This window comes from Anopheles funestus, unplaced genomic scaffold (genome assembly GCF_943734845.2).
Source record: "Anopheles funestus unplaced genomic scaffold, idAnoFuneDA-416_04 scaffold_12_ctg1, whole genome shotgun sequence".
NCBI lineage: Eukaryota > Metazoa > Arthropoda > Insecta > Diptera > Culicidae > Anopheles > Anopheles funestus.
In genome coordinates, this window is record NW_026045352.1 from 177,787 (window position 1) to 203,643 (window position 25,857).

The 25,857-nt window shown below is 47.1% G+C and overlaps 1 long non-coding RNA gene across 1 annotated transcript in view; it reads left to right on the plus strand.

Moving 5' to 3' along the window:
* Nucleotides 1-25,621, plus strand: part of LOC125774489 (uncharacterized) — a 68,979-nt gene extending 43,358 nt beyond the window's left edge. The window contains exon 3 of the long non-coding RNA XR_007420964.1: nt 25,254-25,621. This is a non-coding gene — a long non-coding RNA (uncharacterized LOC125774489). The remainder of the gene's footprint in view (nt 1-25,253) is intronic.
* The last annotated feature ends 236 nt before the right edge of the window (nt 25,622-25,857 follow it).

Here is a 25,857-nt window from a genome sequence, read left to right on the forward strand (position 1 = left end):
TGTCTTGGCTAATGTGTCTTGGCTAATGTGTCTCGGCTAAAGTGTCTTGGCTAATGTGTCTTGGCTAAGGTGTCTTGGCTAAGGTGTCTTGGCTAATGTGTCTTGGCTAAGGTGTCTTGGCTAAGGTGTCTTGGCTAATGTGTCTCGGCTAATGTGTCTTGGCTAAGGTGTCTCGGCTAAGGTGTCTTGGCTAAGGTGTCTCGGCTAAGGTGTCTTGGCTAAGGTGTCTTGGCTAAGGTGTCTTGGCTAAGGTGTCTTGGCTAAGGTGTCTTGGCTAATGTGTCTCGGCTAAGGTGTCTTGGCTAAGGTGTCTTGGCTAATGTGTCTCGGCTAAGGTGTCTTGGCTAAGGTGTCTTGGCTAATGTGTCTCGGCTAAGGTGTCTTGGCTAAGGTGTCTTGGCTAATGTGTCTTGGCTAAGGTGTCTTGGCTAAGGTGTCTTGGTTAAGGTGTCTTGGCTAAGGTGTACTGGCTAATGTGTCTCGGCTAAGGTGTCTTGGCTAAAGTGTCTTGGCTAATGTGTCTTGGCTAAGGTGTCTTGGCTAAGGTGTCTTGGCTAAGGTGTCTTGGCTAAGGTGTCTTGGCTAATGTGTCTTGGCTAATGTGTCTCGGCTAAAGTGTCTTGGCTAATAAGTCTTGGCTAAGGTGTCTTGGCTAAGGTGTCTTAGCTAAGGTGTCTTGGCTAATGTGTCTTGGCTAAGGTGTCTTGGCTAAGGTGTCTTGGCTAATGTGTCTTGGCTAAGGTGTCTTGGCTAAGGTGTCTTGGCTAATGTGTCTTGGCTAATGTGTCTTGGCTAATGTGTCTCGGCTAAAGTGTCTTGGCTAATGTGTCTTGGCTAAAGTGTCTTGGCTAATGTGTCTTGGCTAAGGTGTCTTGGCTAAGGTGTCTTGGCTAATGTGTCTTGGCTAAGGTGTGTTGGCTAATGTGTCTCGGCTAATGTGTCTTGGCTAAGGTGTCTTGGCTAAAGTGTCTTGGCTAATGTGTCTTGGCTAAGGTGTCTTGGCTAATGTGTCTTGGCTAAGGTGTCTTGGCTAAGGTGTCTTGGCTAAGGTGTCTTGGCTAAGGTGTCTTGGCTAATGTGTCTCGGCCAAAGTGTCTCGGCTAAGGTGTCTTGGCTAAAGTGTCTTGGCTAAGGTGTCTTGGCTAATGTGTCTCGGCTAAGGTGTCTTGGCTAAGGTGTCTTGGCTAAGGTGTCTTGGCTAATGTGTCTGGCTAAGGTGTCTTGGCTAAGGTGTCTTGGCTAATGTGTCTTGGCTAATGTGTCTTGGCTAATGTGTCTCGGCTAAGGTGTCTTGGCTAAGGTGTCTTGGCTAAGGTGTCTTGGCTAAGGTGTCTTGGCTAATGTGTCTTGGCTAATGTGTCTTGGCTAAGGTGTCTTGGCTAAGGTGTCTTGGCTAAGGTGTCTTGGCTAATGTGTCTTGGCTAAGGTGTCTTGGCTAAGGTGTCTTGGCTAAGGTGTCTTGGCTAATGTGTCTTGGCTAAGGTGTCTTGGCTAAGGTGTCTTGGCTAAGGTGTCTTGGCTAAGGTGTCTTGGCTAATGTGTCTTGGCTAAGGTGTCTTGGCTAAGGTGTCTTGGCTAAGGTGTCTTGGCTAATGTGTCTTGGCTAAGGTGTCTTGGCTAATGTGTCTCGGCTAATGTGTCTTGGCTAAGGTGTCTTGGCTAAAGTGTCTTGGCTAAGGTGTCTTGGCTAAGGTGTCTTGGCTAAGGTGTCTTGGCTAAGGTGTCTTGGCTAATGTGTCTTGGCTAAGGTGTCTTGGCTAAGGTGTCTTGGCTAATGTGTCTTGGCTAAGGTGTCTTGGCTAATGTGTCTCGGCTAATGTGTCTTGGCTAAGGTGTCTTGGCTAAAGTGTCTTGGCTGATGTGTCTTGGCTAAGGTGTCTTGGCTAAGGTGTCTTGGCTAAGGTGTCTTGGCTAATGTGTCTTGGCTAAGGTGTCTTGGCTAAGGTGTCTTGGCTAATGTGTCTTGGCTAAGGTGTCTTGGCTAAGGTGTCTTGGCTAAGGTGTCTTGGCTAATGTGTCTTGGCTAATGTGTCTTGGCTAATGTGTCTCGGCTAAAGTGTCTTGGCTAATGTGTCTTGGCTAAAGTGTCTTGGCTAATGTGTCTTGGCTAAGGTGTCTTGGCTAAGGTGTCTTGGCTAATGTGTCTTGGCTAAGGTGTCTTGGGTAATGTGTCTCGGCTAATGTGTCTTGGCTAAGGTGTCTTGGCTAAAGTGTCTTGGCTAAGGTGTCTTGGCTAAGGTGTCTTGGCTAAGGTGTCTTGGCTAAGGTGTCTTGGCTAATGTGTCTCGGCCAAAGTGTCTCGGCTAAGGTGTCTTGGCTAAAGTGTCTTGGCTAAGGTGTCTTGGCTAAGGTGTCTTGGCTAAGGTGTCTTGGCTAAGGTGTCTTGGCTAATGTGTCTCGGCTAACGTGTCTTGGCTAAGGTGTCTTGGCTAATGTGTCTTGGCTAAGGTGTCTCGGCTAAGGTGTCTTGGCTAAGGTGTCTTGGCTAAGGTGTCTTGGCTAAGGTGTCTTGGCTAAGGTGTCTTGGCTAAGGTGTCTTGGCTAATGTGTCTCGGCTTAGGTGTCTTGGCTAAGGTGTGTTGGCTAATGTGTCTCGGCTAAGGTGTCTTGGCTAAGGTGTCTTGGCTAATGTGTCTCGGCTAAGGTGTCTTGGCTAAGGTGTCTTGGTTAAGGTGTCTTGGCTAAGGTGTACTGGCTAATGTGTCTCGGCTAAGGTGTCTTGGCTAAGGTGTCTTGGCTAATGTGTCTTGGCTAAGGTGTCTTGGCTAAGGTGTCTTGGCTAAGGTGTCTTGGCTACGGTGTCTTGGCTAATGTGTCTTGGCTAATGTGTCTCGGCTAAGGTGTCTTGGCTAAGGTGTCTTGGCTAATGTGTCTTGGCTAATGTGTCTTGGCTAATGTGTCTTGGCTAAAGTGTCTTGGCTAATGTGTCTTGGCTAAAGTGTCTTGGCTAATGTGTCTTGGCTAAGGTGTCTTGGCTAAGGTGTCTTGGCTAATGTGTCTTGGCTAAGGTGTCTTGGCTAATGTGTCTCGGCTAATGTGTCTTGGCTAAGGTGTCTTGGCTAAAGTGTCTTGGCTAATGTGTCTTGGATAATGTGTCTTGGCTAAGGTGTCTTGGCTAAGGTGTCTTGGCTAATGTGTCTTGGCTAATGTGTCTCGGCTAAAGTGTCTTGGCTAATGTGTCTTGGCTAAGGTGTCTTGGCTAAGGTGTCTTGGCTAAGGTGTCTTGGCTAATGTGTCTTGGCTAATGTGTCTTGGCTAAGGTGTCTTGGCTAAGGTGTCTTGGCTAAGGTGTCTTGGCTAATGTGTCTCGGCTAAGGTGTCTTGGCTAAGGTGTCTCGGCTAAGGTGTCTTGGCTAAGGTGTCTTGGCTAAGGTGTCTTGGTTAAGGTGTCTTGGCTAAGGTGTCTTGGCTAATGTGTCTTGGCTAAGGTGTCTTGGCTAAAGTGTCTTGGCTAATGTGTCTTGGCTAAGGTGTCTTGGCTAAGGTGTCTTGGCTAATGTGTCTTGGCTAAGGTGTCTTGGCTAAGGTGTCTTGGCTAAGGTGTCTTGGCTAATGTGTCTTGGCTAATGTGTCTCGGCTAAAGTGTCTTGGCTAATGTGTCTTGGCTAAGGTGTCTTGGCTAAGGTGTCTTGGCTAAGGTGTCTTGGCTAATGTGTCTTGGCTAAGGTGTCTTGGCTAAGGTGTCTTGGCTAATGTGTCTTGGCTAAGGTGTCTTGGCTAAGGTGTCTTGGCTAAGGTGTCTTGGCTAATGTGTCTTGGCTAATGTGTCTCGGTCAAGGTGTCTTGGCTAAGGTGTCTTGGCTAAGGTGTCTTGGCTAAGGTGTCTTGGCTAAGGTGTCTTGGCTAATGTGTCTCGGCTAAGGTGTCTTGGCTAAGGTGTCTTGGCTAAGGTGTCTTGGCTAAGGTGTCTTGGCTAAGGTGTCTTGGCTAATGTGTCTTGGCTAAGGTGTCTTGGCTAAGGTGTCTTGGCTAAGGTGTCTTGGCTAATGTGTCTTGGCTAATGTGTCTTGGCTAATGTGTCTCGGCTAAAGTGTCTTGGCTAATGTGTCTTGGCTAAAGTGTCTTGGCTAATGTGTCTTGGCTAAGGTGTCTTGGCTAAGGTGTCTTGGCTAATGTGTCTTGGCTAAGGTGTCTTGGCTAATGTGTCTCGGCTAATGTGTCTTGGCTAAGGTGTCTTGGCTAAAGTGTCTTGGCTAATGTGTCTTGGATAATGTGTCTTGGCTAAAGTGTCTTGGCTAAGGTGTCTTGGCTAAGGTGTCTTGGCTAATGTGTCTTGGCTAATGTGTCTTGGCTAAGGTGTCTTGGCTAAGGTGTCTTGGCTAAGGTGTCTTGGCTAAGGTGTCTTGGCTAATGTGTCTTGGCTAAGGTGTCTTGGCTAATGTGCCTTGGCTAAGGTGTCTTGGCTAATGTGTCTTGGCTAATGTGTCTCGGCTAAGGTGTCTTGGCTAAGGTGTCTTGGCTAATGTGTCTTGGCTAAGGTGTCTTGGCTAATGTGTCTTGGCTAAGGTGTCTTGGCTAAGGTGTCTTGGCTAATGTGTCTTGGCTAAGGTGTCTTGGCTAATGTGTCTCGGCTAATGTGTCTTGGCTAAGGTGTCTTGGCTAATGTGTCTCGGCTAAGGTGTCTTGGCTAAGGTGTCTCGAATAAGGTGTCTTTGCTAAGGTGTCCTGGCTAAGGTGTCTTGGTTAAGGTGTCTTGGCTAAGGTGTCTTGGCTAAGGTGTCTTGGCTAATGTGTCTTGGCTAAGGTGTCTTGGCTAAGGTGTCTTGGCTAAGGTGTCTTGGCTAATGTGTCTTGGCTAAGGTGTCTTGGCTAAGGTGTCTTGGCTAATGTGTCTTGGCTAATGTGTCTTGGCTAAGGTGTCTTGGCTAAGGTGTCTTGGCTAAGGTGTCTTGGCTAAGGTGTCTTGGCTAATGTGTCTTGGCTAAGGTGTCTTGGCTAAGGTGTCTTGGCTAAGGTGTCTTGGCTAATGTGTCTTGGCTAAGGTGTCTTGGCTAAAGTGTCTTGGCTAAGGTGTCTTGGCTAAGGTGTCTTGGCTAATGTGTCTTGGCTAATGTGTCTTGGCTAATGTGTCTCGGCTAAAGTGTCTTGGCTAATGTGTCTTGGCTAAGGTGTCTTGGCTAAGGTGTCTTGGCTAAGGTGTCTTGGCTAAGGTGTCTTGGCTAATGTGTCTCGGCTAAAGTGTCTTGGCTAATGTGTCTTGGCTAAGGTGTCTTGGCTAAGGTGTCTTGGCTAAGGTGTCTTGGCTAATGTGTCTTGGCTAAGGTGTCTTGGCTAAGGTGTCTTGGCTAATGTGTCTTGGCTAAGGTGTCTTGGCTAAGGTGTCTTGGCTAAGGTGTCTTGGCTAATGTGTCTTGGCTAATGTGTCTTGGCTAATGTGTCTCGGCTAAAGTGTCTTGGCTAATGTGTCTTGGCTAAGGTGTCTTGGCTAAGGTGTCTTGGCTAAGGTGTCTTGGCTATGGTGTCTTGGCTAATGTGTCTTGGCTAATGTGTCTCGGCTAAAGTGTCTTGGCTAATGTGTCTTGGCTAAGGTGTCTTGGCTAAGGTGTCTTGGCTAAGGTGTCTTGGCTAATGTGTCTTGGCTAATGTGTCTTGGCTAAGGTGTCTTGGCTAAGGTGTCTTGGCTAAGGTGTCTTGGCTAATGTGTCTCGGCTAAGGTGTCTTGGCTAAGGTGTCTCGGCTAAGGTGTCTTGGCTAAGGTGTCTTGGCTAAGGTGTCTTGGTTAAGGTGTCTTGGCTAAGGTGTCTTGGCTAATGTGTCTTGGCTAATGTGTCTTGGCTAAGGTGTCTTGGCTAAGGTGTCTTGGCTAATGTGTCTTGGCTAAGGTGTCTTGGCTAATGTGTCTTGGCTAATGTGTCTTGGCTAATGTGTCTCGGCTAAAGTGTCTTGGCTAAGGTGTCTTGGCTAAGGTGTCTTGGCTAAGGTGTCTTGGCTAAGGTGTCTTGGCTAATGTGTCTTGGCTAATGTGTCTCGGCTAAAGTGTCTTGGCTAATGTGTCTTGGCTAAGGTGTCTTGGCTAAGGTGTCTTGGCTAAGGTGTCTTGGCTAATGTGTCTTGGCTAATGTGTCTTGGCTAAGGTGTCTTGGCTAAGGTGTCTTGGCTAAGGTGTCTTGGCTAATGTGTCTCGGCTAAGGTGTCTTGGCTAAGGAGTCTCGGCTAAGGTGTCTTGGCTAAGGTGTCTTGGCTAAGGTGTCTTGGTTAAGGTGTCTTGGCTAAGGTGTCTTGGCTTATGTGTCTTGGCTAATGTGTCTTGGCTAAGGTGTCTTGGCTAAGGTGTCTTGGCTAAGGTGTCTTGGCCAAGGTGTCTTGGCTAAGGTGTCTTGGCTAATGTGTCTTGGCTAAGGTGTCTTGGCTAATGTGTCTTGGCTAATGTGTCTTGGCTAATGTGTCTCGGCTAAAGTGTCTTGGCTAAGGTGTCTTGGCTAAGGTGTCTTGGCTAAGGTGTCTTGGCTAAGGTGTCTTGGCTAATGTGTCTTGGCTAATGTGTCTCGGCTAAAGTGTCTTGGCTAATGTGTCTTGGCTAAGGTGTCTTGGCTAAGGTGTCTTGGTTAAGGTGTCTTGGCTAATGTGTCTCGGCTAAAGTGTCTTGGCTAAGGTGTCTTGGCTAAGGTGTCTTGGCTAAGGTGTCTTGGCTAAGGTGTCTTGGCTAATGTGTCTTGGCTAAGGTGTCTTGGCTAATGTGTCTTGGCTAAGGTGTCTTGGCTAAGGTGTCTTGGCTAAGGTGTCTTGGCTAATGTGTCTTGGCTAATGTGTCTTGGCTATTTTGTCTTGGCTAAGGTGTCTTGGCTAATGTGTATTGGCTAATGTGTCTTGGCTAAGGTGTCTTGGCTAATGTGTCTTGGCTAATGTGTCTTGGCTAAGGTGTCTTGGCTAATGTGTCTTGGCTAAGGTGTCTTGGCTAATGTGTCTTGGCTAGAATGTCTTGGCTAATGTGTCTTGGCTAAAGTGTCTTGGCTGAGGTGTCTTGGCTAATGTGTCTTGGCTAAGGTGTCTTGGCTAAGGTGTCTTGGCTAATGTGTCTTGGCTAAGGTGTCTTGGCTAATGTGTCTTGGCTAAGGTGTCTTGGCTAAGGTGTCTTGGCTAAGGTGTCTTGGCTAATGTGTCTTGGCTAATGTGTCTTGGCTAATGTGTCCTGGCTAAGGTGTCTTGGCTAATGTATCTTGGCTAATGTGTCTTGGCTAATGTGTCTCGGCTAATGTGTCTTGGCTAATGTGTCTTGGCTAATGTGTCTTGGCTAAGGTGTCTTGGCTAAGGTGTCTTGGCTAAGGTGTCTTGGCTAATGTGTCTTGGCTAATGTGTCTTGGCTAATGTGTCTTGGCTAAGGTGTCTTGGCTAAGGTGTCTTGGCTAAGGTGTCTTGGCTAATGTGTCTCGGCTAAAGTGTCTTGGCTAAGGTGTCTTGGGTAAGGTGTCTTGGCTAAAGTGTCTTGGCTAAGGTGTCTTGGCTAATGTGTCTCGGCTAAAGTGTCTTGGCTAAGGTGTCTTGGCTAAGGTGTCTTGGCTAAGGTGTCTTGGCTAATGTGTCTTGGCTAAGGTGTCTTGGCTAATGTGTCTTGGCTAAGGTGTCTTGGATAAGGTGTCTTGGCTAAGGTGTCTTGGCTAATGTGTCTTGGCTAATGTGTCTCGGCTTAAGTGTCTTGGCTAAGGTGTCTTGGCTAAGGTGTCTTGGCTAAGGTGTCTTGGCTAAGGTGTCTTGGCTAATGTGTCTTGGCTAAGGTGTCTTGGCTAATGTGTCTTGGCTAAGGTGTCTTGGCTAAGGTGTCTTGGCTAAGGTGTCTTGGCTAAGGTGTCTTGGCTAAGGTGTCTTGGCTAAGGTGTCTTGGCTAATGTGTCTTGGCTAATGTGTCTTGGCTAAGGTGTCTTGGCTAAGGTGTCTTGGCTAATGTGTCTTGGCTAATGTGTCTTGGCTAAGGTGTCTTGGCTAATGTGTCTTGGCTAATGTGTCTTGGCTAATGTGTCTTTTCTAAGGTGTCTTGGCTAATGTGTCTTGGCTAAGGTGTCTTGGCTAATGTGTCTTGGCTAAGGTGTCTTGGCTAAGGTGTCTTGGCTAAGGTGTCTTGGCTAATGTGTCTTGGCTAATGTGTCTTGGCTAATGTGTCTTGGCTAAGGTGTCTTGGCTAAGGTGTCTTGGCTAAAGTGTCTTGGCTAAGGTGTCTTGGCTAAGGTGTCTTGGCTAAGGTGTCTTGGCTAAGGTGTCTTGGCTAATGTGTCTTGGCTAAGGTGTCTTGGCTAATGTGTCTTGGCTAAGGTGTCTTGGCTAAGGTGTCTTGGCTAAGGTGTCTTGGCTAATGTGTCTTGGCTAATGTGTCTTGGCTAAGGTGTCTTGGCTAAGGTGTCTTGGCTAATGTGTCTTGGCTAATGTGTCTTGGCTAAGGTGTCTTGGCTAATGTGTCTTGGCTAATGTGTCTTGGCTAATGTGTCTTTTCTAAGGTGTCTTGGCTAATGTGTCTTGGCTAAGGTGTCTTGGCTAATGTGTCTTGGCTAAGGTGTCTTGGCTAAGGTGTCTTGGCTAAGGTGTCTTGGCTAATGTGTCTTGGCTAATGTGTCTTGGCTAATGTGTCTTGGCTAAGGTGTCTTGGCTAATGTATCTTGGCTAATGTGTCTTGGCTAATGTGTCTCGGCTAATGTGTCTTGGCTAATGTGTCTTGGCTAATGTGTCTTGGCTAAGGTGTCTTGGCTAAGGTGTCTTGGCTAAGGTGTCTTGGCTAAGGTGTCTTGGCTAATGTGTCTTGGCTAAGGTGTCTTGGCTAATGTGTCTTGGCTAGAATGTCTTGGCTAATGTGTCTTGGCTAAAGTGTCTTGGCTAAGGTGTCTTGGCTAAGGTGTCTTGGCTAAGGTGTCTTGGCTAAGGTGTCTTGGCTAAGGTGTCTTGGCTAAGGTGTCTTGGCTAAGGTGTCTTGGCTAATGTGTCTTGGCTAAGGTGTCTTGGCTAATGTGTCTTGGCTAAGGTGTCTTGGCTAAGGTGTCTTGGCTAAGGTGTCTTGGCTAATGTGTCTTGGCTAAGGTGTCTTGGCTAATGTATCTTGGCTAATGTGTCTTGGCTAATGTGTCTTGGCTAAGGTGTCTTGGCTAATGTGTCTTGGCTAAGGTGTCTTGGCTAATGTGTCTTGGCTAAGGTGTCTTGGCTAAGGTGTCTTGGCTAAGGTGTCTTGGCTAATGTGTCTTGGCTAATGTGTCTTGGCTATTTTGTCTTGGCTAAGGTGTCTTGGCTATTGTGTCTTGGCTAATGTGTCTTGGCTAAGGTGTCTTGGCTAATGTGTCTTGGCTAATGTGTCTTGGCTAATGTGTCTTGGCTAAGGTGTCTTGGCTAATGTGTCTTGGCTAAGGTGTCTTGGCTAATGTGTCTTGGCTAAGGTGTCTTGGCTAAGGTGTCTTGGCTAAGGTGTCTTGGCTAATGTGTCTTGGCTAATGTGTCTTGGCTAATGTGTCTTGGCTAAGGTGTCTTGGCTAATGTATCTTGGCTAATGTGTCTTGGCTAATGTGTCTCGGCTAATGTGTCTTGGCTAATGTGTCTTGGCTAATGTGTCTTGGCTAAGGTGTCTTGGCTAAGGTGTCTTGGCTAAGGTGTCTTGGCTAAGGTGTCTTGGCTAATGTGTCTTGGCTAAGGTGTCTTGGCTAATGTGTCTTGGCTAGAATGTCTTGGCTAATGTGTCTTGGCTAAAGTGTCTTGGCTAAGGTGTCTTGGCTAAGGTGTCTTGGCTAAGGTGTCTTGGCTAAGGTGTCTTGGCTAAGGTGTCTTGGCTAAGGTGTCTTGGCTAATGTGTCTTGGCTAAGGTGTCTTGGCTAAGGTGTCTTGGCTAATGTGTCTTGGCTAAGGTGTCTTGGCTAATGTGTCTCGGCTTAAGTGTCTTGGCTAATGTGTCTCGGCTAATGTGTCTTGGCTAAGGTGTCTTGGCTAAGGTGTCTTGGCTAATGTGTCTTGGCTAATGTGTCTTGGCTAATGTGTCTTGGCTAAGGTGTCTTGGCTAATGTGTCTTGGCTAATGTGTCTTGGCTAAGGTGTCTTGGCTAATGTGTCTTGGCTAAGGTGTCTTGGCTAAGGTGTCTTGGCTAATGTATCTTGGCTAATGTGTCTTGGCTAATGTGTCTCGGCTAATGTGTCTTATCTAAGGTGTCTTGGCTAATGTGTCTTGGCTAATGTGTCTTGGCTAAGGTGTCTTGGCTAATGTGTCTTGGCTAATGTGTCTTGGCTAAGGTGTCTTGGCTAATGTGTCTTGGCTAATGTGTCTTGGCTAATGTGTCTTGGCTAAGGTGTCTTGGCTAATGTGTCTTGGCTAAGGTGTCTTGGCTAATGTGTCTTGGCTAATGTGTCTTAGCTAATGTGTCTTATCTAAGGTGTCTTGGCTAATGTGTCTTGGCTAATGTGTCTTGGCTAATGTGTCTTGGCTAAGGTGTCTTGGCTAATGTGTCTTGGCTAGAATGTCTTGGCTAATGTGTCTTGGCTAAAGTGTCTTGGCTAAGGTGTCTTGGCTAAGGTGTCTTGGCTAAGGTGTCTTGGCTAAGGTGTCTTGGCTAAGGTGTCTTGGCTAAGGTGTCTTGGCTAATGTGTCTTGGCTAAGGTGTCTTGGCTAAGGTGTCTTGCATAAGGTGTCTTGGCTAATGTGTCTTGGCTAAGGTGTCTTGGCTAATGTATCTTGGCTAATGTGTCTTGGCTAATGTGTCTCGGCTAATGTGTCTTGGCTAAGGTGTCTTGGCTAAGGTGTCTTGGCTAATGTGTCTTGGCTAATGTGTCTTGGCTAATGTGTCTTGGCTAAGGTGTCTTGGCTAATGTGTCTTGGCTAATGTGTCTTGGCTAAGGTGTCTTGGCTAATGTGTCTTGGCTAAGGTGTCTTGGCTAAGGTGTCTTGGCTAATGTATCTTGGCTAATGTGTCTTGGCTAATGTGTCTCGGCTAATGTGTCTTATCTAAGGTGTCTTGGCTAATGTGTCTTGGCTAATGTGTCTTGGCTAAGGTGTCTTGGCTAATGTGTCTTGGCTAATGTGTCTTGGCTAAGGTGTCTTGGCTAATGTGTCTTGGCTAATGTGTCTTGGCTAATGTGTCTTGGCTAAGGTGTCTTGGCTAATGTGTCGTGGCTAAGGTGTCTTGGCTAATGTGTCTTGGCTAAGGTGTCTTGGCTAAGGTGTCTTGGCTAAGGTGTCTTGGCTAATGTGTCTTGGCTAATGTGTCTTGGCTAATGTGTCTTGGCTAAGGTGTCTTGGCTAATGTATCTTGGCTAATGTGTCTTGGCTAATGTGTCTCGGCTAATGTGTCTTGGCTAATGTGTCTTGGCTAATGTGTCTTGGCTAAGGTGTCTTGGCTAAGGTGTCTTGGCTAAGGTGTCTTGGCTAAGGTGTCTTGGCTAATGTGTCTTGGCTAAGGTGTCTTGGCTAATGTGTCTTGGCTAGAATGTCTTGGCTAATGTGTCTTGGCTAAAGTGTCTTGGCTAAGGTGTCTTGGCTAAGGTGTCTTGGCTAAGGTGTCTTGGCTAAGGTGTCTTGGCTAAGGTGTCTTGGCTAAGGTGTCTTGGCTAAGGTGTCTTGGCTAAGGTGTCTTGGCTAATGTGTCTTGGCTAAGGTGTCTTGGCTAATGTGTCTTGGCTAAGGTGTCTTGGCTAAGGTGTCTTGGCTAAGGTGTCTTGGCTAATGTGTCTTGGCTAAGGTGTCTTGGCTAATGTATCTTGGCTAATGTGTCTTGGCTAATGTGTCTTGGCTAAGGTGTCTTGGCTAATGTGTCTTGGCTAAGGTGTCTTGGCTAATGTATCTTGGCTAAGGTGTCTTGGCTAAGGTGTCTTGGCTAAGGTGTCTTGGCTAATGTGTCTTGGCTAATGTGTCTTGGCTATTTTGTCTTGGCTAAGGTGTCTTGGCTAATGTGTCTTGGCTAATGTGTCTTGGCTAAGGTGTCTTGGCTAATGTGTCTTGGCTAATGTGTCTTGGCTAATGTGTCTTGGCTAAGGTGTCTTGGCTAATGTGTCTCGGCTAAGGTGTCTTGGCTAATGTGTCTTGGCTAAGGTGTCTTGGCTAAGGTGTCTTGGCTAAGGTGTCTTGGCTAATGTGTCTTGGCTAATGTGTCTTGGCTAATGTGTCTTGGCTAAGGTGTCTTGGCTAATGTATCTTGGCTATTGTGTCTTGGCTAATGTGTCTCGGCTAATGTGTCTTGGCTAATGTGTCTTGGCTAATGTGTCTTGGCTAAGGTGTCTTGGCTAAGGTGTCTTGGCTAAGGTGTCTTGGCTAAGGTGTCTAGGCTAATGTGTCTTGGCTAAGGTGTCTTGGCTAATGTGTCTTGGCTAGAATGTCTTGGCTAATGTGTCTTGGCTAAAGTGTCTTGGCTAAGGTGTCTTGGCTAAGGTGTCTTGGCTAAGGTGTCTTGGCTAAGGTGTCTTGGCTAAGGTGTCTTGGCTAAGGTGTCTTGGCTAAGGTGTCTTGGCTAAGGTGTCTTGGCTAATGTGTCTTGGCTAAGGTGTCTTGGCTAATGTGTCTTGGCTAATGTGTCTTGGCTAAGGTGTCTTGGCTAATGTGTCTTGGCTAATGTGTCTTGGCTAAGGTGTCTTGGCTAATGTGTCTTGGCTAAGGTGTCTTGGCTAAGGTGTCTTGGCTAATGTATCTTGGCTAATGTGTCTTGGCTAATGTGTCTCGGCTAATGTGTCTTGGCTAATGTGTCTTGGCTAATGTGTCTTGGCTAATGTGTCTTGGCTAAGGTGTCTTGGCTAATGTGTCTTGGCTAATGTGTCTTGGCTAAGGTGTCTTGGCTAATGTGTCTTGGCTAAGGTGTCTTGGCTAATGTGTCTTGGCTAAGGTGTCTTGGCTAAGGTGTCTTGGCTAAGGTGTCTTGGCTAATGTGTCTTGGCTAATGTGTCTTGGCTATTTTGTCTTGGCTAAGGTGTCTTGGCTAATGTGTCTTGGCTAATGTGTCTTGGCTAAGGTGTCTTGGCTAATGTGTCTTGGCTAATGTGTCTTGGCTAATGTGTCTTGGCTAAGGTGTCTTGGCTAATGTGTCTTGGCTAAGGTGTCTTGGCTAATGTGTCTTGGCTAAGGTGTCTTGGCTAAGGTGTCTTGGCTAAGGTGTCTTGGCTAATGTGTCTTGGCTAATGTGTCTTGGCTAATGTGTCTTGGCTAAGGTGTCTTGGCTAATGTATCTTGGCTAATGTGTCTTGGCTAATGTGTCTCGGCTAATGTGTCTTGGCTAATGTGTCTTGGCTAATGTGTCTTGGCTAAGGTGTCTTGGCTAAGGTGTCTTGGCTAAGGTGTCTTGGCTAAGGTGTCTTGGCTAATGTGTCTTGGCTAATGTGTCTTGGCTAATGTGTCTTGGCTAAGGTGTCTTGGCTAATGTGTCTTGGCTAAGGTGTCTTGGCTAATGTGTCTTGGCTAAGGTGTCTTGGCTAATGTGTCTTGGCTAAGGTGTCTTGGCTAAGGTGTCTTGGCTAAGGTGTCTTGGCTAATGTGTCTTGGCTAAGGTGTCTTGGCTAATGTGTCTTGGCTAGAATGTCTTGGCTAATGTGTCTTGGCTAAGGTGTCTTGGCTAAGGTGTCTTGGCTAAGGTGTCTTGGCTAAGGTGTCTTGGCTAAGGTGTCTTGGCTAAGGTGTCTTGGCTAATGTGTCTTGTCTAAGGTGTCTTGGCTAAGGTGTCTTGGCTAATGTGTCTTGGCTAAGGTGTCTTGGCTAATGTGTCTCGGCTAATGTGTCTTGGCTAAGGTGTCTTGGCTAAAGTGTCTTGGCTAATGTGTCTTGGCTAAGGTGTCTTGGCTAAGGTGTCTTGGCTAAGGTGTCTTGGCTAATGTGTCTTGGCTAAGGTGTCTTGGCTAAGGTGTCTTGGCTAAGGTGTCTTGGCTAAGGTGTCTTGGCTAATGTGTCTTGGCTAAGGTGTCTCGGCTAAGGTGTCTTGGCTAAGGTGTCTTGGCTAAGGTGTCTTGGCTAAGGTGTCTTGGCTAATGTGTCTTGGCTAAGGTGTCTTGGCTAAGGTGTCTTGGCTAATGTGTCTTGGCTAAGGTGTCTTGGCTAATGTGTCTCGGCTAATGTGTCTTGGCTAAGGTGTCTTGGCTAAAGTGTCTTGGCTAATGTGTCTTGGCTAAGGTGTCTTGGCTAAGGTGTCTTGGTTAAGGTGTCTTGGCTAAGGTGTACTGGCTAATGTGTCTCGGCTAAGGTGTCTTGGCTTAAGTGTCTTGGCTAATGTGTCTTGGCTAAGGTGTCTTGGCTAAGGTGTCTTGGCTAAGGTGTCTTGGCTAAGGTGTCTTGGCTAATGTGTCTTGGCTAATGTGTCTCGGCTAAAGTGTCTTGGCTAATGTGTCTTGGCTAAGGTGTCTTGGCTAAGGTGTCTTGGCTAAGGTGTCTTGGCTAATGTGTCTTGGCTAAGGTGTCTTGGCTAAGGTGTCTTGGCTAATGTGTCTTGGCTAAGGTGTCTTTGCTAAGGTGTCTTGGCTAAGGTGTCTTGGCTAATGTGTCTTGGCTAAGGTGTCTTGGCTAAGGTGTCTTGGCTAAGGTGTCTTGGCTAAGGTGTCTTGGCTAAGGTGTCTTGGCTAAGGTGTCTTGGCTAATGTGTCTTGGCTAAGGTGTCTTGGCTAAGGTGTCTTGGCTAAGGTGTCTTGGCTAATGTGTCTTGGCTAATGTGTCTTGGCTAATGTGTCTTGGCTAATGTATCTTGTCTAAAGTGTCTTGGCTAAAGTGTCTTGGCTAAGGTGTCTTGGCTAATGTGTCTTGGCTAAGGTGTCTTGGCTAATATGTCTCGGCTAAGGTGTCTTGGCTAAGGTGTCTTGGCTAAGGTGTCTTGGCTAAGGTGTCTTGGCTAAGGTGTCCTGGCTAATGTGTCTTGGCTAAGGTGTCTTGGCTAAGGTGTCTTGGCTAATGTGTCTTGGCTAAGGTGTCTTGGCTAATGTGTCTTGGCTAAGGTGTCTTGGCTAAGGTGTCTTGGTTAAGGTGTCTTGGCTAAGGTGTACTGGCTAATGTGTCTCGGCTAAGGTGTCTGGGCTAAAGTGTCTTGGCTAAAGTGTCTTGGCTAATGTGTCTTGGCTAAGGTGTCTTGGCTAAGGTGTCTTGGCTAAGGTGTCTTGGCTAAGGTGTCTTGGCTAATGTGTCTTGGCTAATGTGTCACGGCTAAAGTGTCTTGGCTAATGTGTCTTGGCTAAGGTGTCTTTGCTAAGGTGTCTTGGCTAAGGTGTCTTGGCTAATGTGTCTTGGCTAAGGTGTCTTGGCTAAGGTGTCTTGGCTAATGTGTCTTGGCTAAGGTGTCTTGGCTAATGTGTCTCGGCTAAGGTGTCTTGGCTAAGGTGTCTTGGCTAATGTGTCTTGGCTAAGGTGTCTTGGTTAAGGTGTCTTGGCTAAGGTGTCTTGGCTAATGTGTCTTGGCTAAGGTGTCTTGGCTAAGGTGTCTTGGCTAATGTGTCTCGGCTAAGGTGTCTTGGCTAATGTGTCTTGGCTAATGTGTCTTGGCTAAGGTGTCTTGGCTAAGGTGTCTTGGCTAATGTGTCTTGGCTAATGTGTCTTGGCTAATGTGTCTTGGCTAAGGTGTCTTGGCTAAGGTGTCTTGGCTAAGGTGTCTTGGCTAAGGTGTCTTGGCTAAAGTGTCTTGGCTAATGTGTCTCGGCTAAGGTGTCTTGGCTAATGTGTCTTGGCTAAGGTGTCTTGGCTAATGTGTCTTGGCTAATGTGTCTTGGCTAAGGTGTCTTGGCTAATGTGTCTTGGCTAAGGTGTCTTGGCTAAGGTGTCTTGGCTAAGGTGTCTTGGCTAAGGTGTCTTGGCTAAGGTGTCTTGGCTAATGTGTCTTGGCTAATGTGTCTTGGCTAAGGTGTCTTGGCTATTTTGTCTTGGCTAAGGTGTCTTGGCTAATGTGTCTTGGCTAATGTGTCTTGGCTATTTTGTCTTGGCTAAGGTGTCTTGGCTAATGTGTGTTGGCTAATGTGTCTTGGCTAAGGTGTCTTGGCTAATGTGTCTTGGCTAATGTGTCTTGGCTAATGTGTCTTGGCTAAGGTGTCTTGGCTAATGTGTCTTGGCTAAGGTGTCTTGGCTAAGGTGTCTTGGCTAATGTGTCTTGGCTAAGGTGTCTTGGCTAATGTGTCTCGGCTAATGTGTCTTGGCTAAGGTGTCTTGGCTAAAGTGTCTTGGCTAATGTGTCTTGGCTAAGGTGTCTTGGCTAAGGTGTCTTGGTTAAGGTGTCTTGGCTAAGGTGTACTGGCTAATGTGTCTCGGCTAAGGTGTCTTGGCTTAAGTGTCTTGGCTAATGTGTCTTGGCTAAGGTGTCTTGGCTAAGGTGTCTTGGCTAAGGTGTCTTGGCTAAGGTGTCTTGGCTAATGTGTCTTGGCTAATGTGTCTCGGCTAAAGTGTCTTGGCTAATGTGTCTTGGCTAAGGTGTCTTGGCTAAGGTGTCTTGGCTAAGGTGTCTTGGCTAATGTGTCTTGGCTAAGGTGTCTTGGCTAAGGTGTCTTGGCTAATGTGTCTTGGCTAAGGTGTCTTGGCTAAGGTGTCTTGGCTAAGGTGTCTTGGCTAATGTGTCTTGGCTAAGGTGTCTTGGCTAAGGTGTCTTGGCTAAGGTGTCTTGGCTAAGGTGTCTTGGCTAAGGTGTCTTGGCTAAGGTGTCTTGGCTAATGTGTCTTGGCTAAGGTGTCTTGGCTAAGGTGTCTTGGCTAAGGTGTCTTGGCTAATGTGTCTTGGCTAATGTGTCTTGGCTAATGTGTCTTGGCTAATGTATCTTGTCTAAAGTGTCTTGGCTAAAGTGTCTTGGCTAAGGTGTCTTGGCTAATGTGTCTTGGTCAAGGTGTCTTGGCTAATATGTCTCGGCTAAGGTGTCTTGGCTAAGGTGTCTTGGCTAAGGTGTCTTGGCTAAGGTGTCTTGGCTAAGGTGTACTGGCTAATGTGTCTCGGCTAAGGTGTCTTGGCTTAAGTGTCTTGGCTAATGTGTCTTGGCTAAGGTGTCTTGGCTAAGGTGTCTTGGCTAAGGTGTCTTGGCTAAGGTGTCTTGGCTAATGTGCCTTGGCTAATGTGTCTCGGCTAAAGTGTCTTGGCTAATGTGTCTTGGCTAAGGTGTCTTGGCTAAGGTGTCTTGGCTAAGGTGTCTTGGCTAATGTGTCTTGGCTAAGGTGTCTTGGCTAAGGTGTCTTGGCTAATGTGTCTTGGCTAAGGTGTCTTGGCTAAGGTGTCTTGGCTAAGGTGTCTTGGCTAATGTGTCTTGGCTAAGGTGTCTTGGCTAAGGTGTCTTGGCTAAGGTGTCTTGGCTAAGGTGTCTTGGCTAAGGTGTCTTGGCTAAGGTGTCTTGGCTAATGTGTCTTGGCTAAGGTGTCTTGGCTAAGGTGTCTTGGCTAAGGTGTCTTGGCTAATGTGTCTTGGCTAATGTGTCTTGGCTAATGTGTCTTGGCTAATGTATCTTGTCTAAAGTGTCTTGGCTAAAGTGTCTTGGCTAAGGTGTCTTGGCTAATGTGTCTTGGCTAATGTGTCTTGGCTAATATGTCTCGGCTAAGGTGTCTTGGCTAAGGTGTCTTGGCTAAGGTGTCTTGGCTAAGGTGTCTTGGCTAAGGTGTCTTGGCTAATGTGTCTTGGCTAAGGTGTCTTGGCTAAGGTGTCTTGGCTAATGTGTCTTGGCTAAGGTGTCTTGGCTAATGTGTCTTGGCTAAGGTGTCTTGGCTAAGGTGTCTTGGTTAAGGTGTCTTGGCTAAGGTGTACTGGCTAATGTGTCTCGGCTAAGGTGTCTGGGCTAAAGTGTCTTGGCTAATGTGTCTTGGCTAAGGTGTCTTGGCTAAGGTGTCTTGGCTAAGGTGTCTTGGCTAAGGTGTCTTGGCTAATGTGTCTTGGCTAATGTGTCACGGCTAAAGTGTCTTGGCTAATGTGTCTTGGCTAAGGTGTCTTTGCTAAGGTGTCTTGGCTAAGGTGTCTTGGCTAATGTGTCTTGGCTAAGGTGTCTTGGCTAAGGTGTCTTGGCTAATGTGTCTTGGCTAAGGTGTCTTGGCTAATGTGTCTCGGCTAAGGTGTCTTGGCTAAGGTGTCTTGGCTAATGTGTCTTGGCTAAGGTGTCTTGGTTAAGGTGTCTTGGCTAAGGTGTCTTGGCTAATGTGTCTTGGCTAAGGTGTCTTGGCTAAGGTGTCTTGGCTAATGTGTCTCGGCTAAGGTGTCTTGGCTAATGTGTCTTGGCTAATGTGTCTTGGCTAAGGTGTCTTGGCTAAGGTGTCTTGGCTAATGTGTCTTGGCTAATGTGTCTTGGCTAATGTGTCTTGGCTAAGGTGTCTTGGCTAAGGTGTCTTGGCTAAGGTGTCTTGGCTAAGGTGTCTTGGCTAAAGTGTCTTGGCTAATGTGTCTCGGCTAAGGTGTCTTGGCTAATGTGTCTTGGCTAAGGTGTCTTGGCTAATGTGTCTTGGCTAATGTGTCTTGGCTAAGGTGTCTTGGCTAAGGTGTCTTGGCTAAGGTGTCTTGGCTAAGGTGTCTTGGCTAAGGTGTCTTGGCTAAGGTGTCTTGGCTAATGTGTCTTGGCTAATGTGTCTTGGCTAAGGTGTCTTGGCTAAGGTGTCTTGGCTAAGGTGTCTTGGCTAAGGTGTCTTGGCTAAGGTGTCTTGGCTAAGGTGTCTTGGCTAATGTGTCTTGGCTAATGTGTCTTGGCTAAGGTGTCTTGGCTAATGTGTCTTGGCTAAGGTGTCTTGGCTAAGGTGTCTTGGCTAAGGTGTCTTGGCTAAGGTGTCTTGGCTAATGTGTCTCGGCTAAAGTGTCTTGGCTAATGTGTCTTGGCTAAGGTGTCTTGGCTAAGGTGTCTTGGCTAATGTGTCTCGGCTAAAGTGTCTTGGCTAAGGTGTCTTGGCTAATGTGTCTTGGCTAAGGTGTCTTGGCTAATGTGTCTTGGCTAATGTGTCTCGGCTAAAGTGTCTTGGCTAATGTGTCTTGGCTAAGGTGTCTTGGCTAAGGTGTCTTGGCTAAGGTGTCTTGGCTAATGTGTCTTGGCTAAGGTGTCTTGGCTAAGGTGTCTTGGCTAATGTGTCTTGGCTAAGGTGTCTTGGCTAAGGTGTCTTGGCTAAGGTGTCTTGGCTAATGTGTCTTGGCTAATGTGTCTTGGCTAATGTGTCTCGGCTAAGGTGTCTTGGCTAAGGTGTCTTGGCTAAGGTGTCTTGGCTAAGGTGTCTTGGCTAATGTGTCTTGGCTAAGGTGTCTTGGCTAAGGTGTCTTGGCTAATGTGTCTTGGCTAAGGTGTCTTGGCTAATGTGTCTCGGCTAATGTGTCTTGGCTAAGGTGTCTTGGCTAAAGTGTCTTGGCTAATGTGTCTTGGCTAAGGTGTCTTGGCTAAGGTGTCTTGGCTAAGGTGTCTTGGCTAAGGTGTCTTGGCTAAGGTGTCTTGGCTAATGTGTCTTGGCTAAGGTGTCTTGGCTAAGGTGTCTTGGCTAAGGTGTCTTGGCTAATGTGTCTTGGCTAATGTGTCTTGGCTAATGTGTCTCGGCTAAAGTGTCTTGGCTAATGTGTCTTGGCTAAAGTGTCTTGGCTAATGTGTCTTGGCTAATGTGTCTTGGCTAAGGTGTCTTGGCTAAGGTGTCTTGGCTAATGTGTCTTGGCTAAGGTGTCTTGGCTAATGTGTCTCGGCTAATGTGTCTTGGCTAAGGTGTCTTGGCTAAAGTGTCTTGGCTAAGGTGTCTTGGCTAAGGTGTCTTGGCTAAGGTGTCTTGGCTAATGTGTCTTGGCTAATGTGTCTCGGCTAAGGTGTCTTGGCTAAGGTGTCTTGGCTAAGGTGTCTTGGCTAAGGTGTCTTGGCTAATGTGTCTTGGCTAAGGTGTCTTGGCTAAGGTGTCTTGGCTAAGGTGTCTTGGCTAAGGTGTCTTGGCTAATGTGTCTCGGCTAATGTGTCTTGGCTAAGGTGTCTTGGCTAAAGTGTCTTGGCTAATGTGTCTTGGCTAAGGTGTCTTGGCTAAGGTGTCTTGGCTAAGGTGTCTTGGCTAAGGTGTCTTGGCTAATGTGTCTTGGCTAATGTGTCTCGGCTAAGGTGTCTTGGCTAATGTGTCTTGGCTAAGGTGTCTTGGCTAAGGTGTCTTGGCTAATGTGTCTTGGCTAAGGTGTCTTGGCTAAGGTGTCTTGGCTTATGTGTCTTGGCTAAGGTGTCTTGGCTAAAGTGTCTTGGCTAATGTGTCTTGGCTAAGGTGTCTTGGCTAATGTGTCTCGGCTAATGTGTCTTGGCTAAGGTGTCTTGGCTAAAGTGTCTTGGCTAAGGTGTCTTGGCTAAGGTGTCTTGGTTAAGGTGTCTTGGCTAATGTGTCTTGGCTAATGTGTCTCGGCTAAGGTGTCTTGGCTAAGGTGTCTTGGCTAAGGTGTCTTGGCTAAGGTGTCTTGGCTAATGTGTCTTGGCTAAGGTGTCTTGGCTAAGGAGTCTTGGCTAATGTGTCTTGGCTAAGGTGTCTTGGCTAATGTGTCTCGGCTAATGTGTCTTGGCTAAGGTGTCTTGGCTAAAGTGTCTTAGCTAATGTGTCTTGGCTAAGGTGTCTTGGCTAAGGTGTCTTGGCTAAGGTGTCTTGGCTAATGTGTCTTGGCTAAGGTGTCTTGGCTAATGTGTCTTGGCTAAGGTGTCTTGGCTAATGTGTCTCGGCTAATGTGTCTTGGCTAAGGTGTCCTGGCTAAAGTGTCTTGGCTAAGGTGTCTTGGCTAAGGTGTCTTGGCTAAGGTGTCTTGGCTAATGTGTCTTGGCTAAGGTGTCTTGGCTAAGGTGTCTTGGCTAAGGTGTCTTGGCTAAGGTGTCTTGGCTAAGGTGTCTTGGCTAAGGTGTCTTGGCTAATGTGTCTCGGCTAATGTGTCTTGGCTAATGTGTTTTGGCTTATGTGTCTTGGTTAATGTGTCTTGACTTAGGTGTCTCGGCTATAGTGTCTTGGCTAAGGTGTCTTGGCTAAGGTGTCTTGGCTAATGTGTCTTGGCTAAGGTGTCTTGGCTAATGTGTCTTGGCTAAGGTGTCTTGGCTAAGGTGTCTTGGCTAAGGTGTCTTGGCTAAGGTGTCTTGGCTAATGTGTCTTGGCTAAGGTGTCTTGGCTAAGGTGTCTTGGCTAATGTGTCTCGGCTAATGTGTCTTGGCTAATGTGTTTTGGCTTATGTGTCTTGGTTAATGTGTCTTGACTTAGGTGTCTCGGCTATAGTGTCTTGGCTAAGGTGTCTTGGCTAATGTGTCTTGGCTAAGGTGTCTTGGCTAAGGTGTCTTGGCTAAGGTGTCTTGGCTAAGGTGTCTTGGCTAAGGTGTCTTGGCTAAGGTGTCTTGGCTAAGGTGTCTTGGCTAATGTGTCTTGGCTAAGGTGTCTTGGCTAAGGTGTCTTGGCTAAGGTGTCTTGGCTAATGTGTCTCGGCTAATGTGTCTTGGCTAATGTGTTTTGGCTTATGTGTCTTGGTTAATGTGTCTTGACTTAGGTGTCTCGGCTATAGTGTCTTGGCTAAGGTGTCTTGGCTAAGGTGTCTTGGCTAATGTGTCTTGGCTAAGGTGTCTTGGCTAATGTGTCTTGGCTAAGGTGTCTTGGCTAAGGTGTCTTGGCTAAGGTGTCTTGGCTAAGGTGTCTTGGCTAATGTGTCTTGGCTAAGGTGTCTTGGCTAAGGTGTCTTGGCTAATGTGTCTCGGCTAATGTGTCTTGGCTAATGTGTTTTGGCTTATGTGTCTTGGTTAATGTGTCTTGACTTAGGTGTCTCGGCTATAGTGTCTTGGCTAAGGTGTCTTGGCTAATGTGTCTTGGCTAAGGTGTCTTGGCTAAGGTGTCTTGGCTAAGGTGTCTTGGCTAAGGTGTCTTGGCTAAGGTGTCTTGGCTAAGGTGTCTTGGCTAAGGTGTCTTGGCTAATGTGTCTTGGCTAAGGTGTCTTGGCTAAGGTGTCTTGGCTAAGGTGTCTCGGCTAATGTGTCTCGGCTAAGGTGTCTTGGCTAATGTGTCTTGGCTAATGTGTCTTGGCTAAGGTGTCTTGGCTAATGTGTTTCGGCTAAGGTGTCTTGGCTAAAATGTCTTGGCTAATGTGTCTTGGCTAAGGTGTCTTGGCTAAGGTGTCTTGGCTAATGTGTCTTGGCTAAGGTGTCTTGGCTAAGGTGTCTTGGCTAATGTGTCTTGGCTAAGGTGTCTTGGCTAAGGTGTCTTGGCTAAGGTGTCTCGGCTAAGGTGTCTTGGCTAATGTGTCTTGGCTAAGGTGTCTTGGCTAAGGTGTCTTGGCTAAGGTGTCTTGACTAATGTGTCTCGGCTAAGGTGTCTTGGCTAAAATGTCTTGGCTAATGTGTCTTGGCTAAGGTGTCTTGGCTAGGTGTCTTGGCTAAGGTGTCTTGGCTAAGGTGTCTTGGCTAAGGTGTCTTGGCTAAGGTGTCTTGGCTAATGTGTCTCGGCTAAGGTGTCTTGGCTAAAATGTCTTGGCTAATGTGTCTTGGCTAAGGTGTCTTGGCTAAGGTGTCTTGGCTAAGGTGTCTTGGTTAATGTGTCTCGGCTAAGGTGTCTTGGCTAATGTGTCTCGGCTAAGGTGTCTTGGCTAATGTGTCTTGGCTAAGGTGTCTTGGCTAAGGTGTCTTGGCTAATGTGTCTTGGCTAAGGTGTTTTGGCTAAGGTGTCTTGGCTAATGTGTCTTGGCTAATGTGTCTTGGCTAAGGTGTCTTGGCTAATGTGTCTTGGCTAAGGTGTCTTGGCTAAGGTGTCTTGGTTAATGTGTCTCGGCTAAGGTGTCTTGGCTAATGTGTCTCGGCTAAGGTGTCTTGGCTAATGTGTCTTGGCTAAGGTGTCTTGGCTAAGGTGTCTTGGCTAATGTGTCTTGGCTAAGGTGTTTTGGCTAAGGTGTCTTGGCTAATGTGTCTCGGCTAAGGTGTCTTGGCTAATGTGTCTTGGCTAATGTGTCTTGGCTAAGGTGTCTTGGCTAAGGTGTTTTGGCTAAGGTGTCTTGGCTAATGTGTCTCGGCTAAGGTGTCTTGGCTAATGTGTCTTGGCTAATGTGTCTTGGCTAAGGTGTCTTGGCTAATGTGTTTCGGCTAAGGTGTCTTGGCTAAAATGTCTTGGCTAATGTGTCTTGGCTAAGGTGTCTTGGCTAAGGTGTCTTGGCTAAGGTGTCTTGGCTAAGGTGTCTTGGCTAAGGTGTCTTGGCTAAGGTGTCTTGGCTAAAGTGTCTTGGCTAACGTGTCTCGGCTAATGTGTCTTGGCTAAGGTGTCTTGGCTAAGGTGTCTTGGCTAAGGTGTCTTGGCTAAGGTGTCTTGGCTAAAGTGTCTTGGCTAATGTGTCTTGGCTATGGTGTCTTGGCTAAGGTGTCTTGGCTAAGGTGTCTTGGCTAAGGTGTCTTGGCTAATGTGTCTTGGCTAAAGTGTCTTGGCTAAGGTGTCTTGGCTAAGGTGTCTTGGCTAAGGTGTCTTGGCTAAGGTGTCTTGGCTAATGTGTCTTGGCTAAGGTGTCTTGGCTAAGGTGTCTTGGCTAACGTGTCTCGGCTAATGTGTCTTGGCTAATGTGTCTTGGCTAAGGTGTCTTGGCTAAGGTGTCTTGGCTAAGGTGTCTTGGCTAATGTGTTTCGGCTAAGGTGTCTTGGCTAAAATGTCTTGGCTAATGTGTCTTGGCTAAGGTGTCTTGGCTAAGGTGTCTTGGCTAAGGTGTCTTGGCTAAGGTGTCTTGGCTAAGGTGTCTTGGCTAAGGTGTCTTGGCTAAGGTGTCTTGGCTAATGTGTCTCGGCTAATGTGTCTTGGCTAAGGTGTCTTGGCTAAGGTGTCTTGGTTAATGTGTCTCGGCTAAGGTGTCTTGGCTAATGTGTCTCGGCTAAGGTGTCTTGGCTAATGTGTCTTGGCTAATGTGTCTCGGCTAAGGTGTCTTGGCTAATGTGTCTTGGCTAAGGTGTCTTGGCTAAGGTGTCTTGGCTAATGTGTCTTGGCTAATGTGTCTTGGCTAAGGTGTCTTGGCTAATGTGTCTTGGCTAAGGTGTCTTGGCTAAGGTGTCTTGGTTAATGTGTCTCGGCTAAGGTGTCTTGGCTAATGTGTCTCGGCTAAGGTGTCTTGGCTAATGTGTCTTGGCTAAGGTGTCTTGGCTAAGGTGTCTTGGCTAATGTGTCTTGGCTAAGGTGTTTTGGCTAAGGTGTCTTGGCTAATGTGTCTCGGCTAAGGTGTCTTGGCTAATGTGTCTTGGCTAATGTGTCTTGGCTAAGGTGTCTTGGCTAATGTGTTTCGGCTAAGGTGTCTTGGCTAAAATGTCTTGGCTAATGTGTCTTGGCTAAGGTGTCTTGGCTAAGGTGTCTTGGCTAAGGTGTCTTGGCTAAGGTGTCTTGGCTAAGGTGTCTTGGCTAAGGTGTCTTGGCTAAGGTGTCTTGGCTAATGTGTCTCGGCTTATGTGTCTTGGCTAAGGTGTCTTGGCTAAGGTGTCTTGGCTAATGTGTCTCGGCTAAGGTGTCTTGGCTAATGTGTCTTGGCTAATGTGTCTTGGCTAAGGTGTCTTGGCTAAGGTGTCTTGGCTAAGGTGTCTTGGCTAAGGTGTCTTGGCTAAGGTGTCTTGGCTGAGGTGTCTTGGCTAAGGTGTCTTGGCTAATGTGTCTTGGCTTAGGTGTCTTGGCTAAGGTGTCTTGGCTAATGTGTCTCGGCTAAGGTGTCTTGGCTAATGTGTCTTGGCTAATGTGTCTTGGCGTAGGTGTCTTGGCTAATGTGTCTTGGCTAAGGTGTCTTGGCTAATGTGTCTCGGCTAAGGTGTCTTGGCTAATGTGTCTTGGCTAAGGTGTCTTGGCTAAGGTGTCTTGGCTAAGGTGTCTTGGCTAAGGTGTCTTGGCTAATGTGTCTTGGCTAAGGTGTCTTGGCTAAGGTGTCTTGGCTAATGTGTCTCGGCTAATGTGTCTTGGCTAATGTGTTTTGGCTTATGTGTCTTGGTTAATGTGTCTTGACTTAGGTGTCTCGGCTATAGTGTCTTGGCTAAGGTGTCTTGGCTAAGGTGTCTTGGCTAATGTGTCTTGGCTAAGGTGTCTTGGCTAAGGTGTCTTGGCTAATGTGTCTCGGCTAAGGTGTCTTGGCTAATGTGTCTTGGCTAATGTGTCTTGGCTAATGTGTCTTGGCGTAGGTGTCTTGGCTAATGTGTCTTGGCTAAGGTGTCTTGGCTAATGTGTCTCGGCTAAGGTGTCTTGGCTAAAATGTCTTGGCTAATGTGTCTTGGCTAAGGTGTCTTGGCTAAGGTGTCTTGGCTAAGGTGTCTTGGCTAAGGTGTCTTGGCTAAGGTGTCTTGGCTAAGGTGTCTTGGCTAAGGTGTCTTGGCTAAGGTGTCTTGGCTAATGTGTCTCGGCTAATGTGTCTTGGCTAAGGTGTCTTGGCTAAGGTGTCTTGGCTAATGTGTCTCGGCTAAGGTGTCTTGGCTAATGTGTCTTGGCTAAGGTGTCTTGGCTAAGGTGTCTTGGCTAAGGTGTCTTGGCTAATGTGTCTAGGCTAAGGTGTCTTGGCTAAGGTGTCTTGGCTAATGTGTCTTGGCTAAGGTGTCTTGGCTAAGGTGTCTTGGCTAAGGTGTCTCGGCTAAGGTGTCTTGGCTAATGTGTTTTGGCTAAGGTGTCTTGGCTAATGTGTCTCGGCTAAGGTGTCTTGGCTAATGTGTCTTGGCTAAGGTGTCTTGGCTAATGTGTCTCGGCTAAGGTGTCTTGGCTAATGTGTCTTGGCTAAGGTGTCTTGGCTAAGGTGTCTTGGCTAAGGTGTCTTGGCTAAGGTGTCTTGGCTAATGTGTCTTGGCTAAGGTGTCTTGGCTAAGGTGTCTTGGCTAATGTGTCTCGGCTAAGGTGTCTTGGCTAATGTGTCTTGGCTTATGTGTCTTGGTTAATGTGTCTTGACTTAGGTGTCTCGGCTAAGGTGTCTTGGCTAATGTGTCTTGGCTAATGTGTCTCGGCTAAGGTGTCTTGGCTAATGTGTCTTGGCTAAGGTGTCTTGGCTAAGGTGTCTTGGCTAATGTGTCTCGGCTAAGGTGTCTTGGCTAATGTGTCTTGGCTTATGTGTCTTGGTTAATGT